General features: G+C 41.3%; 1 protein-coding gene and 1 long non-coding RNA gene across 22 annotated transcripts in view; one reads left to right on the top strand and one right to left on the bottom strand.

Moving 5' to 3' along the window:
- TENM3 (teneurin transmembrane protein 3) overlaps window positions 1-15,406 on the bottom strand; it is a 1,343,587-nt gene that overhangs the window by 196,097 nt on the left and 1,132,084 nt on the right. The window lies entirely within an intron of this gene.
- Window positions 11,012-11,512, top strand: LOC106035160 (uncharacterized). The gene is made up of 2 exons (XR_001206582.3): window positions 11,012-11,158; window positions 11,338-11,512. It is a non-coding gene; the product is annotated as an uncharacterized lncRNA (long non-coding RNA).

Raw genomic sequence — 15,406 nt, 5'->3', positions numbered from 1 at the left:
TGGGATGCACAGCTCCCCAGTACGCTACCCAGCCCTGCAATGGAAAGGCTGGGAGGGGTGGGATAACCTAAATGAAACAGTACTACACGATTAAGTGCTTGCCTCTGAGACTGTGACAAGATCTTAAGAATACGGATATCTGTTTACCTTTGTAATGCTGCTTTGTATCTCATTTTACTGCTATTCTCCGAAAAGTAACTGTAGGTCACAGTAAGTTGTTCTGTGCTCCCATTCCTTTATTATTTACTTTACTAGACTAAATTTGCAAATATATACTCTCTACTAGCTATCCCCTTGATGAGGTGTAGGCTCTTTTTTGGGAAACAAGCAAGTCAAAGATGTCAATATGCATTGCCTGAGCAGACTTTGCCATCACCAGGCTGCACATACAATTCCCTTGGAGTAAACCCAAACATTATCGAGGAAAGCTGGTGTTCGAGTTTGTTGCTTTATTTGCCATATTATCTACCATAATTTCATGCTGAACATGAAGTAAAAAAAGAAATACAAAATCTTTTTCCTCAAGATAATTTTGTCCCATGTCTCATATGTGGTTTCCACCTGAAGAAGCAGGAAGACCTGCGTTCAGATAAAACAAGGAAGCAAATGCAAAAGCCTTTTCTGACTGACTTGAACATTTCCTTATTCCTCCCCAAAGGATATGAAAACTCCTCCAGTAAATGTAGCATCATAATTGGCTATAATTGACTCCATCCTTCAATTTTTAAGGCAATCTATAAAATATGGATTGTTTTGTCAACTTGGAGACAATTTTGTGACACCACACTGTTTATCTCGTTACAGTGATCTTAGCTGCACTCGATATCGTTTGTTACTCCTCAGCCTACCTCATTTGTACTGCAGTCCTGGACCTCTCTGCATTTAATGCACTGCACGCTAGTTAGCGGTAATAGCCAGCATTCGGAGTGCTACCAAAAGGAATTACTTGCTGAGGATCACCCTAATGGGGGATAACAGTAACAATGACATGGTAGCAGGTGAAGTACAGCAATTGCATTCGGGCAAGCACGCTCTGCTACGACGCATCAGTGTACCACTTGCTCTGCTGTCATTAGCCCATGTCACAACCTACCGCATGTGAATCAGAGGGGATGGGCGCCAGAAAGAAATACAAGGTTTAACTGATTTACTGCTGTTTTCTATTACATCTGCTGTACTCCTGAATCTGCAACATTTTAATGCAAACTGGTAATGCTCTGGCCACGCAGCCTATTGATACTTGCCTGACAGTTGCCACACTGCTGTAGTTTTGCAGCAAACTCTTTAGGTCACAAAAACATGATGATTTCTGAACAGGAACAACCAGATCTGGCAATTTCCATTAGCTGAATACAGACAAACACCTCACAAAGATATTGGCTTCAAACACAGTCTGAATGATGGAATTCACGTCTGTTTTCCTGTCACTTCCAGCAGTTACTTTAATTTATACATCTCTGTTTCAGTGCTCCATTTGAAAACTAAGGTAAGTAAGAGGAAACTAAAAGCTAAAAAAAATAAAAAAAAAATCCATGTACCGATAGTCACAAAACTGCAGCAAATGATTGATAGAAACATTGATGTAATCCTGTCCATAGCAACAGTTTAATTATGAACATCTTGGCAGTGAGCCTGCTCTATGTGTTGATTTTCCCCAGCAGAGAATGCCATACAATCCATCTTTGTGTTGTGCGCTACACGACTACATGGAGAGGCCAATCAAAGGGGAACAAGGAACACAGAAGTTGCAGTAAATTACGGGGGTGGGGGGGGGGATACAGGAATATGTTGGCCATGAATAATTTTGCTCCTGAGGATAAGGAAGCCTGAGAAAAAGGAGGGGTAAGAAAAAAAAAAAAAAAACACACAACCAGGAGGGTGCTACCCGCAACGAAATAGTACTGTGGTCCTTAATTGCAGCGATTACAGCATACGGCATGAGCGCTCCTGTGCGATGAACGGCAGGAATTTCTGGTAGCCGCCCTGCAGTGCCCCCAGACAGTTCTCGTTCCCTGGGCGCCCCCTGTGCCATCACAAGCAGGGAGGCATCAGGGGCAGCAAGCAGGACCCCACCAGGGACACGAGCTCATCGGCCACCTCCCCGCCACACGGCGGGGAGCAAAGCACACCAATGGGAGCGGGCCTGCTGTGGGGAGCAGCCGCTGTGAGAAGCTGAAATCCCCCGGGTTTGCACGTTAAGGGCTTTCCTTCAGACCAGGTCAGTGTGGTCCCATGGGCAGAAGTGTGTGAGCACCCGGGTATGGGAAGAGCCTTTCTGGGGCGCGTTTTCTGGCCTAGCTTGGCCAGAAGGAACACGGCTTGCAGTCCCTGACAGTGCTCCATAATACAAGCCAACTCCACGCTAAACCCCAAGTACGGCAGGCACCTCACCGTATTCGCTCCAGGAAACCCGAGGGGAAGGAAGCAACAGTGGCAACTCTCCGACAAGGGCGTAAGGGGCCAGGACGCACAGCAGGCTGAGGAGGAGGCACCAGTGCAGGTTTAGGAGGTTTTTAATGAAGGGCGAGACCTGACTGCTTCTTCAGATACTTGCAGGTCATTCCCATAGAGGAAACAGAAAGATGACAGAATCATATTTTACTATTAACCTTACTGATTTATGTCAGAAAGTGCTTTTAAAAAAATAATGCAACCAACCAACACCGAAGTTATGATGAAATGAATGAACTCCAGTCAAGAAAATGAACACGACAACATACTTTGGGCTATACGCAACTGCAATCCACAGTTTACACATAAGCAAAAAAAAATCCCTTAAATTCTAGATCTATTTTTTGGACCAACATTTAGGAATCTCTCTATGAAATACTGAAGCAGCCGTTTAAGATCATACTATCTGCTCCTTAACAAAATGTTCTGGTAATTTTTAAGTGTGTGAACAAAGGTTTTGTGAAATCTTGTTAGACTCTTACATGTGGTAAGAAAACCATCAATCATTTCTGCAGCCTGGTGTCCACAGTCACAACTTAACTCAATAAAGACTGTTTTTAGTTTCTATTAAGGTATGAATATTTTATATATGTAACCACATAAATCAATGAGAATACTCATATGTATATATATGGATCATACCACGTACATGCTTCTTTGAAAAAAGCACTTGAAACAATTCAGAAATTTGAAACACTGGCATTATAAAAATGAAAGTCCTGAAGTTTATAAATCCTATGATGGGCATATTCAAATAAAATAACTAATTCTGAACTTCTGAGTTCAACTTATGTCACACACAAGTGGTGTTCCACTATATATTTTTTTATTTGCAGATGTACAACTATTTCCATCTCCAAGATATAGTAGCTGCAACACAACATTAAAAAAAAATATTTTTTAAAGTACCAAATGTATGGGAATCCATTGTGCATTATCTGGGAAATTGCTTTTAAACACAAAGTGTTAGAATCTGGAAGAGTCTGCTTTATATTCACAAGCTCTTCCTCATTTAAATTTACTTAAAATGCTGAAAAGCACTGGAGAAAGGTTTTTTTTTTTTTTTTTTTGGAGGGGTGGGAACAAGCTAATGCTCAGTTCACTATATTATACAAATCTATTAAAATACAGAACTAAAATTGGATTAGTTATTTAAGCTCTGAAATGCTAAAGACATTCATCTACTTGTTTCCAGATATGGTCATTTTTAGCTCTGAATTTCCACCTCACATTCCAGCTCAGGTTACTCAAGAAGTACTCTGGTTTTCTAAACTACAATGTACAATGAAGTGTCTGCACTTGATTACAAAGTCACGCTGTGATGTTGTGTATCATCACATTTTTTTCACTGCCAAACATTCTGGTTTGCCAACAACAAAACATGTATTGTTTGATCATCTCTTTAATGTGGAGATTCTCTCATAATGAACACATCTTTCACAATACCTATGTGACTGTCCTGATCAAGTGATTACCCGAATAAAACACTCAGCTGATTACATTGAATATTCCGTTAACTTATTTACCCTTCAACAGCTAGAGAATATAACGAAATAGAAACCCACAGGAACTCATGGTAGAGACACTTTGCTGAGATATTAACCACAGCCAGAGTAATACAAACAGTTGTATCACTCCTCAGGAAGTTCACCTTGATATTTACACAAAAAGGCTATTTGCAAAATCTTCAGAAGGAGAGGAAAATGACACATCACTGTATCATGACATGGTTTTTGGGAGTGTGGGAAAATGGAAGTATGCTCTTGGGCACACCGAAATATGTAGCACAGAGTGCTTCTGATGCAGTTCTTGTAGCTGCACTCTGTGAAAGAGAACTTTGAACTACAAGAATGGCAGTGCTTTGTAAAAACAAAACACAGAAAGACTTGTATTTAGAAATGCTTAATGACAATCATGACACAGAGGATGCAGAACCTTTGCAACAGACAAAATTCTGAAGTCCCAATGCACTTACAAATTAAACAAATATATAATTTTAATGAACTAAGAACTGAATTAATGGTTAGAGAACACCTGAAAGTTATAATGACTGCTAAATCTGGCATTAAAGTTTGCGGCCATTTAATCTTTTATTACTTGTGGTGCATTACTTCAGATCAAAGCACACAAACCTGTCTGAAAGTATTTTTTCCCTAAGCGCTGTATCACAATTCTTTCTCCCTAATCAAAAACCTAAATAAGAGCAAACAAACAACATGAACACACACCGAATCTCAAAGAATCTCAGCCAGAAGATGATTTGCCATTTAAGTGCCCTTACCTGTCAGAAAAGGTAGTAAAAATCCTCTAGTCCAGAAGAGAGGTATTTTGGCCAGCATCCCACTAGATAGAGTTGGGCAGTTGATGAGGCGCAAGCTTTGTGGAGAATATTCAGCATTACTCAGCCCTGAGCCAGTCTCCTGACAAGCTCTGCTGAAGTCGGACACAGAACCATCCAGTTACAAAAAGCACACTTACTGTTCGTGCTTACCAGGGGCTCAAAACAGAGGGGCATTTCAGCAAGAGAGAAACTGCAGTGGAATTTGGCGTTGTTTTTCTTTAAAAGAAACAACACAAGTAAAAAGCCTGATGTAATAGTTAGCTCCCAGTGCTTAGGTTTTGTTCACTGCTATACCTGGAGCCCAGCAGCCTCCTTCTCTAATGTCTCAGCGACCACATGGGGAGTCCAGAAAATCTTCCACTTTTCAGCGGAGCAGCGGAGAAGACGGAAAGCTTGGGAGGGCTTCCTGAGCAACAGGCACCTACCGCATGCTGCCCATTACCCTGCCTGGGCTGGTTTTGATTAAAAGGTTGAGAGGTATCATAGCTCAAGGAACCAGGAGACAGCTGCAGGAACCAACGGATGATGGATGGACACCAATTCAAAACCAACCCCGCAAGGCACCTCTCAAGCCAGACGAAGCCTGGCAGCAAATACGGAGCTCCTTATTTATTATATATATTTTATATATTAGAAATGCACAATGAGTGCACCCAGCGATGGGCTTCTTTCTTTTCCCACCGCCACCACCCGTGACTCAGTCCTGTGCAGCTCCTGGCCTACCAGATTAACCCTGCAGAAAACCAGTGCTTTGGAAGCAGCTGAAGGGACAGGTTTATATTTCCAGATGATTGCTCCAGAAATAAACATTGCTGTATTACAAAGCTGTGGCCCAGTCTTAAAACTTAAAATACGAATTCAGCATGTCCACTTATCGTGGAAAACAGTTTTTTGAAAGTGTATACTGGAACAGAGCACAACTGACATTATCAAGGAAAAAAGCAGTCCTTCTGGACCTCAGCTGTAAAGAAAGCTTTTCTCAGTTACTTACATGTGCTTGAATTACACAGTAAAATGAAGGGGAATGTTGTCCAGATGCTTAACAGGCCATATTTGTCTGAACTCACTCTGATCATTTCTACAGTACAGAAGACTGCATCACGACCGGAATAAAAGCTACTTCCAAGGAAGCCAGTGCACTTCTGCAAATGAACACGCTGCCAAATGTGCAAAGCAGCAGCTTGCACCTTGGGATCAGCTTAACTACCACACTGTGGTACCGAGCGCAGGCTATTAAGCCTTACCTCTGATCACCTCAGGCACTGCAGTGAGCTCACATGGCTGCATCACTTTTGATTTGGGCAGTAGCTTGGGCACCTCCACACCAAATTCTGCGCAGATTAAAGAAACACCTATTTGGATACATTCAGAGTAGCAATATCTGCAGAAGAGGACTATGTATGCTCTGGTGCTAAGATTTAAAAATGAAACATCTAAATTAAACAGTCCTACAAAAGACAAATTAATAAAAATAAAATTGATTTAAAAACGAAACCAGAAAAGCATAATTATTTCATTTACTGCTATTATTACACTAAATATACAAGTAATTTATTACAGGAATTGGTAATATTAAAGACTTGGACCTTGTTTGGGCATTAGCCCCTAAATGAGAGGGTATCAGAAAACTCTGTGTGAACTGAAATTGTGTTCCAGCTAACTAGGGAACATGAAAGGATCAGATCATCTGCATACTCAAACAAGTACTCAGACTGAGGGTCTCATGCCAATTACGGAAGCCTGCTAAAAATACAGCTGATTAGATAACAAGCTTTTCTTTTCCCTTTCACAATCTGATATGGATAAAATAAGCCATTTCTGTTCTCTTCAAGATATTCCATCTCAGTGCACTGCAATTCAAACACAAACCTCCTGTTAGAAAAATAGGTACCTGTGACATGGTTGGGCTGTGAAGACAGTTTTTAAGCTACTAACTACCAGATTGGTACTGTGCTTGGAAAAATTCTGTGAGCTCTGGCTCTGCACACAGCAAAACGTAGTCAGATGCACACTAATGCTAATGGAGACAGAAATTTCTATTAAAAACAATAGAAGAAAACAAACAGTATACTGCTTCGGCAGCGTGACTGCTGCTATTTCTGCATTTTAATTATGTTTCTGGAACTTGGTATATTTAACAAGCTTAGCCACTGATTTTCTTGGCTCTATTTTACTCAACATCAAAGAAAAGTTGTGTTTTGTTTTAAATCACACACTTATTTGGATCCCTATCTGTTTCAGAAAGCAAAAAAAGTACAGGCCGTTTTAGCAAACCCGATTTACCATATGAACAAAAAAGAATAAAAAGCTAGAAAAAAATTGTTTTTTCCTGACCAGACTAGGAAGCCTGCCTGCTTCTGCTCATTCATCTCCCTTAGTCTGGCAGGTCAGAATACTTCTGAGGCCACGTTAGTTTGAATTGACCAGCTTTGGCAGAGCATAGTCTGAAAATAGTGTTTTAGGCATCCACAGTCCATTAAGCAGAGGCCAACATTAAGTTCTTCAAAAGGTTTCAAAAGGTTTAACAAATTGTCCTTAAAAAAGCACAACTGGAATAAAAAAAAAAAAAAAACACAAAAAAACCCTTTCAAAACTATAAAAGTCTCGGACTAGGAAAAAAATGAGAAGAAAAGTCTCGAAAGAAGTACTGCCTCGGTCATGAGAAAAGTAATTCTTCCTCTGCTCTGCAGACAGCCTTGAGGTACTATTTCATATAAAAATACACCCCATATTTAAGTTAGCAATTCAATTTTTAAATCAAAATTTCTTAACAGAATGGTCCATATAAAAATATTGGATAAACAGTAAAAATACATTGCTCTCAGAAATCATGGGTTTTATTTCTGCTTTCAGACATGAGCCTATCTGCTTCACCGTAGTTTACGAACTCAAAAAACTGTTTTCTGCTCTCCAGTTCAGTGTAGCTTTACTCACAAGACACTGGATAACAGGGTTTTGTTGTTGTTTTTGTTTTTAAGTAAGAAAATAGTATGAGAAAGGAGTCCTGAGGGACATTAAGTGTGAAGCAGAGAAAACAAAAAAAAACCAAAAAAATTGAAAGAAAAAACTCTTAATAGCATAATAGTAACTTGATTTTGTTTTTGTGTTGATCTTCATTAATATAAGTCTCCAGTCTTTGAATTGTGGCTCTATCCCACAATTTCTTCAATGGGGGCAGAGCTATGTGCCTGTTGGGAACTCCACTTAACTCAGTGGGGTTCCAGAGGGCTGTAGCCATTTGCAGATGTGGTGCCTGTATTTGCTTTCCTTCCTTTTGTCAATGTACTTAAAAACAAATAAATGAACCCCCCAACACACAAACCAAACACACACCCCTTCCCCAACTTTACCAGCCCTGCCTATTTAAAGTGGTAACTGTGGCTCTCCAGCCCCCTGAGCTTTCCAGCCCTTACTTCAAGTCATTTGTCGCAGATGTGGATCTGAAAAGACCAACGAGCCATTTGGAGCACCAGGGAAAACTCCCTGCTCTTGTGCAAAGACGTAGTGAATTTGAAGGATTTTATAAAGCAGTGTTAATTACTCTAGGTTTAAATCAGTACTTGGTCTATATCTCATCATATGATAGGAGTGGCTTGGCTGTGAAGCTCTTTGCTTTCAATCTTTACTTTTTCTGGCAGGTAAGTACAGCCTGTAGTCTGAAAAATTATTATTATTTTTAACTCAGAAAAACTAGTTTTAATTCGGAACCATCTCATCATCATCAAAATCCCGGAACCAGTAAGCTATAACCATACAGACGGTGATGCCATTCAACTAGAGAGGCACACGCAGAGGTCCAGACGGACCTGCTTCATTTTTTAATTTGTACTGCAGCACAGTCGATGTGTTAGCTTCTGCCAACGCTGATGTGAAGATGTGTATGGCAGAGGTATCAAAAACTAAAAACAAAGGCAATAATGAGAAGGCTCAGGTTCGGTAGGGTACCCAGGTGCTCTGCTTACAGCCTCGGGTGGGAAAGGCACACATGTGACTTGTTAAACTGAGGAGCAGCCTCCACACAGCCAACAAAAAAGACGAGTATTAACAACAATAACAACAACAGAGCATACAACCTATAATTTTATAAAACAATAACACACCTGACATTTTTCTACCTGTAAATCGATATTTTAATATCGAACAGTAGTGTACAAGTGGAAAAAAAAATAAATCCGTGTGGACCAGTGTCACCGTCTCAGCCCAACACACCTTTCTGCTGCTCAGGGGGCTCCGGCTGCTGCTGTACCAGGACTGCTCTCGAAGCCACAACAATCGGACGGCCTGCAGGCATCCCATAACCCTGTCATAAGGCCAATACTGGGGGCCAATACTGTTAGCGCAGTCTCGGGAGATCGTAGCCAACACTGATGGGCTCTGCTAAAAGTTTGAGCGTGAAACTGCAGGAGTACCCTCTCCTCAGCAGGGAGAGTAGCTCCGGTAGGGAGAACTGCCTCCAATCTCTTGTCCCTCTCTGTTGTGCTTCCTTCAGTAAAACCGAATCTAAACAAACAGTCAAACGTGTTACATCTGAAAGTAAGGCGAATGTTGTTGTTTTTAAGTACGTGCATCTTGTTGCACAAAAGGAAATTATGCAATGTTATCCTCCCATTTACAATTCCCAAAGAAAACGTCATAATAATTCAGTACATGCACACAAACACATGTTAACAGAAGTTTTGCTTCAGCCTCTGAAAGTCAGCCTGCCATGATCTCTCTGAGCACAGATTTATTACAAAGGGAGACGCTGTAATTGACAAGCACAGAAAATGAACAGATCAACCCCCTTTTCTCCACCTCAGCATTTAGGCATGGTGTCTGAAGGAAATACACACGCGTACACCTCTCACATTACACAACCTTGTTTAGGCCATCTGCTGAAGCCAAGAAAGGACTGGACTTTACCCATACACAAAGCAAAGGAAAGATGAGAGAAGTGATGCTAAACTATGTCACATGCTTTAAGAACAGCCATTTTACTTCAGCTTACCATTTAGTAAAATCTTACACCACTACATTTAGAGCACTTGGATATCATCTGAGTAAAAAAATAAAATAAAATGGGGGAGCAAAGAAGAGGGAAGGAAAAAACAAAACCATCAATTATCGAGCTTTAGTTACACAACTACATTTTTTTCCTACAGGTTATGCATTAATTTCAGTGTTGTTCGACCCAACCCCAAAATATTCTGAAAAAGAATTTTGCAAATCTGCAGCTGTAGACAATATGCATTTTGAAAAGACATTACATTGAAAACATGTTCGAGGCATTGTAATACTCCTATCTTGGCTTTGTGTATCAAACCCCTCTTTCCAAAAGGGATTTAAAAGTCCTGAATACTATACTTAATGACTCCTTAATTTTGGAGAAGACATTCCATTTGTAAAGCCTTCTGGAGACCCCATGTAGATGTACACCACAGAGCATTCCCCCTGTGATTAGTCTAAAGTATCTCTGAAATAATCCTTTGAAAATTTCACCCTTTGAAAATACATTGATTCCAAATGTAGTCTAACTGGCACTAAAAGTTATTTTGTATTATTTAAATCTAAATAAAGTACTTCAAAATTATCTTTGGGAAACGTTTCCAATTATTTGTATTAGCAACCATGACAATTTTGAAGACATCTCTTTTGTCCTGCTTTGGAATGGGAATATTCTTCCTGGAACATGAAAGCTGTTTTTTTCTTCAGTGCTATTCAGAATATTTATGCAGATTATTTCTCCTGCCTGATGAGCACGCAACGTACTTCATGCTGTAATGATAAAAGGGGAAAATGAGCCCTGGCATAGTCTGTTAGAAGTGTATGCCTCGCCTGCACCATTACATTACAGCTAAGTCACGCGCCCACATACCTTGTAGGACTGGGACTCTGGCGAGAACAATAAAAACTTGTACATGCTTACAGTGGGAATTGCAATGCCTCGGTGCAGGAATGTCATCCAAAAAAATGTTACCTTATATTCCTGAGAGCTCGCAGAGGACCAAATTTTCACCATCATAATTGCAAGAGCGTCTTGAAATCTGCTACTGAATATCAGCATTATCTTATCCTTACTGAATATATTGGGTCTTAAGGCCATTTGCTACGCACAAATGAGGCAGGCCAAAAATCCCCTGAGGCTCTCAGGGTGCAGTAAGAGCAGCAAGAGCACTCAGGACTGCCTTTGGCCGTCGTCAGATGCGTTTGCCCTGGGTGCATCTGAGGCGGGTGAGGATGTTACTGCTGCTCGTCGCCGGGGGTGACATCGCCCCTTGGCATCACAAACACACACTTGTTTCCTAACCTGCTCGTGTCAAAATGACATGCTCAACAGCTTGGTTACTGGAAATGCGTGAGCAAACTGGAACTGCCTGGACAGGAGAGGTGAGGGAGCAGACGGGGCACTCGTGGCAGGAGGGCAGCAGAACCCCTGGCAGCTCAGGTGCCGCCGGGAGGGCTCGTCTGACTGCAGCCTTCACTCGACGATGGCACGGGGCTGCACCAGAAAAGGAATGGCGGCCCTGTTTAATTACTCAAAGAAACACTTTTCCTCCTTCCGATAGGAGCTGTGGCACTTAGTGCTAAACGCAACATCTGCGGGACTTGAAAGCGAGAATGAGGCAGAGCGTGCCCCTGCCACCAACTACGGAGAGCACTGCCAGCGACGGGAGATGCAAAGTCGATCTTAACAAATATTAACGAGTGTTAAAAGATGCAAAACTATTTTACATGCACAGAGTATTCTATGATAATTCCATATTTTATTTCTTATTTTAGAGATACCAAGTGCTTACAAGCAGGCTACAGTTGTGACCAACTATCTGTCAGGATCACAGGCACATGACAATGTAACATCTGTAATAATTTTTAATGCTACACTTCCCCAAAATACCATCTGACTTTTTGTCACTGTGTTTATGGTACTATGCATAACATGGAGTAGAGACATCATAAGACACCATAAATTTTGTTCCTACAATAGTTGTATACATAGAACAGAAAAAGGGGAAAAAAAAAAAGAAAGAAAGGAAAAAAAGAGGGAGTAAAGATGACTGTGATAGCTCAATTATACATTCCTACAGAGTAATCGCTCCCAGCCTTCATCACAAATTCATCAAGAAGATGAACAAGCACCTCTGTAACTTATCCTAAGCATTTTATAAGAGCAACAGATACCCATATTATAAAAGGCAGTCTCTAAACTTACTTGCACTTGAAAACTAGGGTACATACACTCTCCATTTCCCATACAGAAAGATAATTCTTTCCCAGTAATTACCTGAAAATATGGCAGCTGGGATTTGAGCGACTGAAATCATACTTTTGTTGCCGAGAATTATCAGACCAGAAATTCGATGTATTGCTAGAGAACTCCCACACTCTCTTTGGGCTGTAATACTGCAGCAGCTAGGGAGTTTTGACAAAACGGGCCCATTATTATTTAATTCCCAGATAATGCAATTTGGAAGATGAAAAGAGGACAAAGAGAGAAGGGGAAAAAGCCACAAAGGTTTGGTAAATATCTTGAGATTACTTTACAGTAGTTTTCCACATGAGAAGCAGATAGAGCTTCAAATGCTTTGCTAACCTAACATGGAAACGGTTGCTAAAATGTGCTTTCAAATAAAAACAACTTCACAAAACAAACTGTAGTCCCCCATACGTAGCAGCTCCTCTCGACACCTCTGATGATCTTACAGCTCTTGTTCAATAGCACTTCTCTCACCTTTGAGCAGGAAGCAAATTGTGAATTTGAACTCCGCTGCTGGGGGATGCTGCCTGCTGTGCCATCAGCAGCCTTTAACAAATAATTAGAAGTGCCCGCAGCCATCCCGGATCACGAGGGCTGCCTGCACACCACACGGTTTTGGTAACATCGCCCACCTGCGATTGCATCGCTGGGCAAGGGACACCTATGAGAGGTTCCTTTACCATTGTCCCCTCTCGCCTTGTTCAGAGCGTGTTTTGGTCGCAGTAGGTGAAGTCACACCGGTCCCCGAGGTCTCCCTGCACCAGCAGCGCCGCTCTTCTGTACAGCGGCACAGCTGAACGCGCAGCAGCAGCAGTGGGAGTGAAAATGTCTTTACGTGGAAGGAGGCAAGTTTTCCTTTCATTGCTCCACCCGAGCTGCACCAGCATCCGAAGCGCTGCGTTTATTTACAGCGTCTTAAGTACAGTCAAATGAGCGCAGGCTCTCTTGCCAAAGGTCAAGCTGCGAGTCCTGGTTTTAATGAGCATGAAGCTGCTCAGCCCTCTAGGGCAGCTCCTTCAAAGCAGTCCTTCAAGTCTGCTGTGCCTGCAACACAGGACCTAATTCACTCCTGTGCCTCAGTTTAAGCACATTTTAAAGTCCTCTTAATTTAATTGCACCCCCGCACAGCCAGATTAGAGAATGCAATGACTCAAACACTGAAATGGATCTAGAGAACAACAAAATACGTTTGCAGCGTCAGCAGATGTCCAGGTAAAACGCCTGTAAAATTTCTGTACTATGGCCACTGTCAACAATCGCGACCTGCAAGACGGTGGGGGAAAAGATGGGATCAAACACAAATATTTCCGCTAACAACTTCTGATGCTTATTTTCTTTATTTTCTGACCTCAACTTTCTCTTTCTCTTCAGAATAGCTGACAACTGAAACTGTCTTTCACAATTTCAGATACACAACTTTCTCCACAGGTTTCTGTGACAAGGATTTTCCTCTGTGCAATGTATTTTGGCTTACTCAGAGAAATTGTCTCATCTACTTGCATTTTAGCGTGAATTTCTCAGACAAGCTACTCTTTGAATTTTCTACACAAAGCAGAGTTTCAGTCATCAGAATAACATAAAGTTATTCAAATAGAAAGTAAAAAAAAAAAAAAATATTTTGAAGGATCTGAGTAGAACATCAGACAGTGAAAGAGCATTTCAGACATACGGGATGAAAAGTCAGGATAACAGGGTAAGACCTGCATCTGGGAATAAATTCCAGTCTTGGGACAAAGTCTTACTGAAATACAAATGGTCACAGCAATATATAGCAACAAGCAGCCAGCAGTCCTCAGGACAAACTCAAAGATATGGAACAAAAAGAAACTTCATTACCTTTACACACTGTAAGATGCTGTGGTTTTATATTAGGCCCTGCATAGACCTCCCCTGAAACATTATATAACCTTTCTAAAACAAGACTAGAAAAGACCCCAAATTCACATAATAATGATTTATTAAATGGAAAAGCCAGCAGATCCAATGCACAGTAACACAGGAAAAACAGCACAGCTCTGCACTGACCTGCAATAGCTACATAACATAGAAAACACTGTACTTCACCCCGTGGGGACAGGTTAGAAAAAGTTCTTCAGCGCATATAGATGTTGCCAGAAGACAAATATAGCTCCTTTTTAGCAGCACTGTTCCAAGACCTGTACCTTCACTCCTCCATGTGGGTCAGAAAGTGCTCTTTGGGATACACTGAAGCGCATCACTCTTTCGACACACAGCGCCCCAGCTGCCAGGAGAGCAGTGCACGCACTGCCAGCACAACTTGCGCTGCCCTGATGCTGAACGGCAGGAAGAAGAGGAAGAGTACAGGAAACTGCAAGCAGCAGACACACAAAAATGTACAGAATACATTCATCTTCCACAACTGAGATCCTTTATTCAGAAAAGAAACTGACCACAGAGGGGAAATGCCCTGTTATGTTAAGACTTAAATCACAGTAATGATGCAGACTGGAAGACTAACAAAAAAACAACAAAACAAAACAAAGAAAACACCCTCAAACATCCCGTCTCCAACCCCAAAACAAAACACCACAACAAAAAAAAAATAAATAAATCAGAATTCAGATACTGTAAAGAAAAATAAATTATGAAAGCCAGCTCATATTTAGGGAAACAGAACCTAAACAGCTCACGCCCAGAATATTTTCCTGCAAGACTACAAAATGCTTCAACCAAAAGCAGCAGCAGTTCTGCTATGCCTGACTCACTTAAAAGAAAAAAAAAAAAAAGAGCTTCCCACTGCAGTTTAACGAAGAAGCATAAAGACGAGTAGATGTGGTGATATGGTGCTGTGTCCCCTCTGAGAAATATGACAGCTGCAGGAAAAAAAAGAGAGCATACATAAATACTTAATGAGATGACCAAGTCTTATATGCCATAAGAAGTTTAGTGATTTGTGCTGATCCTTTGTTGCTTTTCAGTGGTTGCAGTCTCAAGACAAAATAGTCTTTTTGTCTCTGATTAACTCTGAAAGGGGAAACAAAAGCTCCAAGAAGATACCCCTTAGGGCACTAGTGACTGAGCGAATGTCAAGAGCACAAAGTTCAGCTGAATTGTTTTATAGCTCCCTGTTCCAGCTATTTAACAGATTCACGGACACAGAGTTCACGTACTGCCAGGAGAGGGGAACAGGGTGGAGAAGAGTCCGCCAAGGTGAAAGCGTGAGGGGCAGCAAGAGGAGACATAAATAATGTTTGGGGGCACCAGCACCCCACGTCTCACCACCTCCAGCAGTGCTGGGCTGCCAGCCAGCTCGGCCACACTTTGTGAAATTCGGTAACGCAGAGTCAAGAACAACAACCTGGAAACACATGAAGGACACTGTGGAATTGCATAATATTACACTAAGAGGAGTAATAAAA

The sequence above is a fragment of the Anser cygnoides genome, chromosome 4, assembly GCF_040182565.1.
Source record: "Anser cygnoides isolate HZ-2024a breed goose chromosome 4, Taihu_goose_T2T_genome, whole genome shotgun sequence".
NCBI lineage: Eukaryota > Metazoa > Chordata > Aves > Anseriformes > Anatidae > Anser > Anser cygnoides.
The sequence above is the reverse complement of the archived record's forward strand: the minus strand, read 5'-3'. Positions and strand labels throughout refer to the sequence as shown.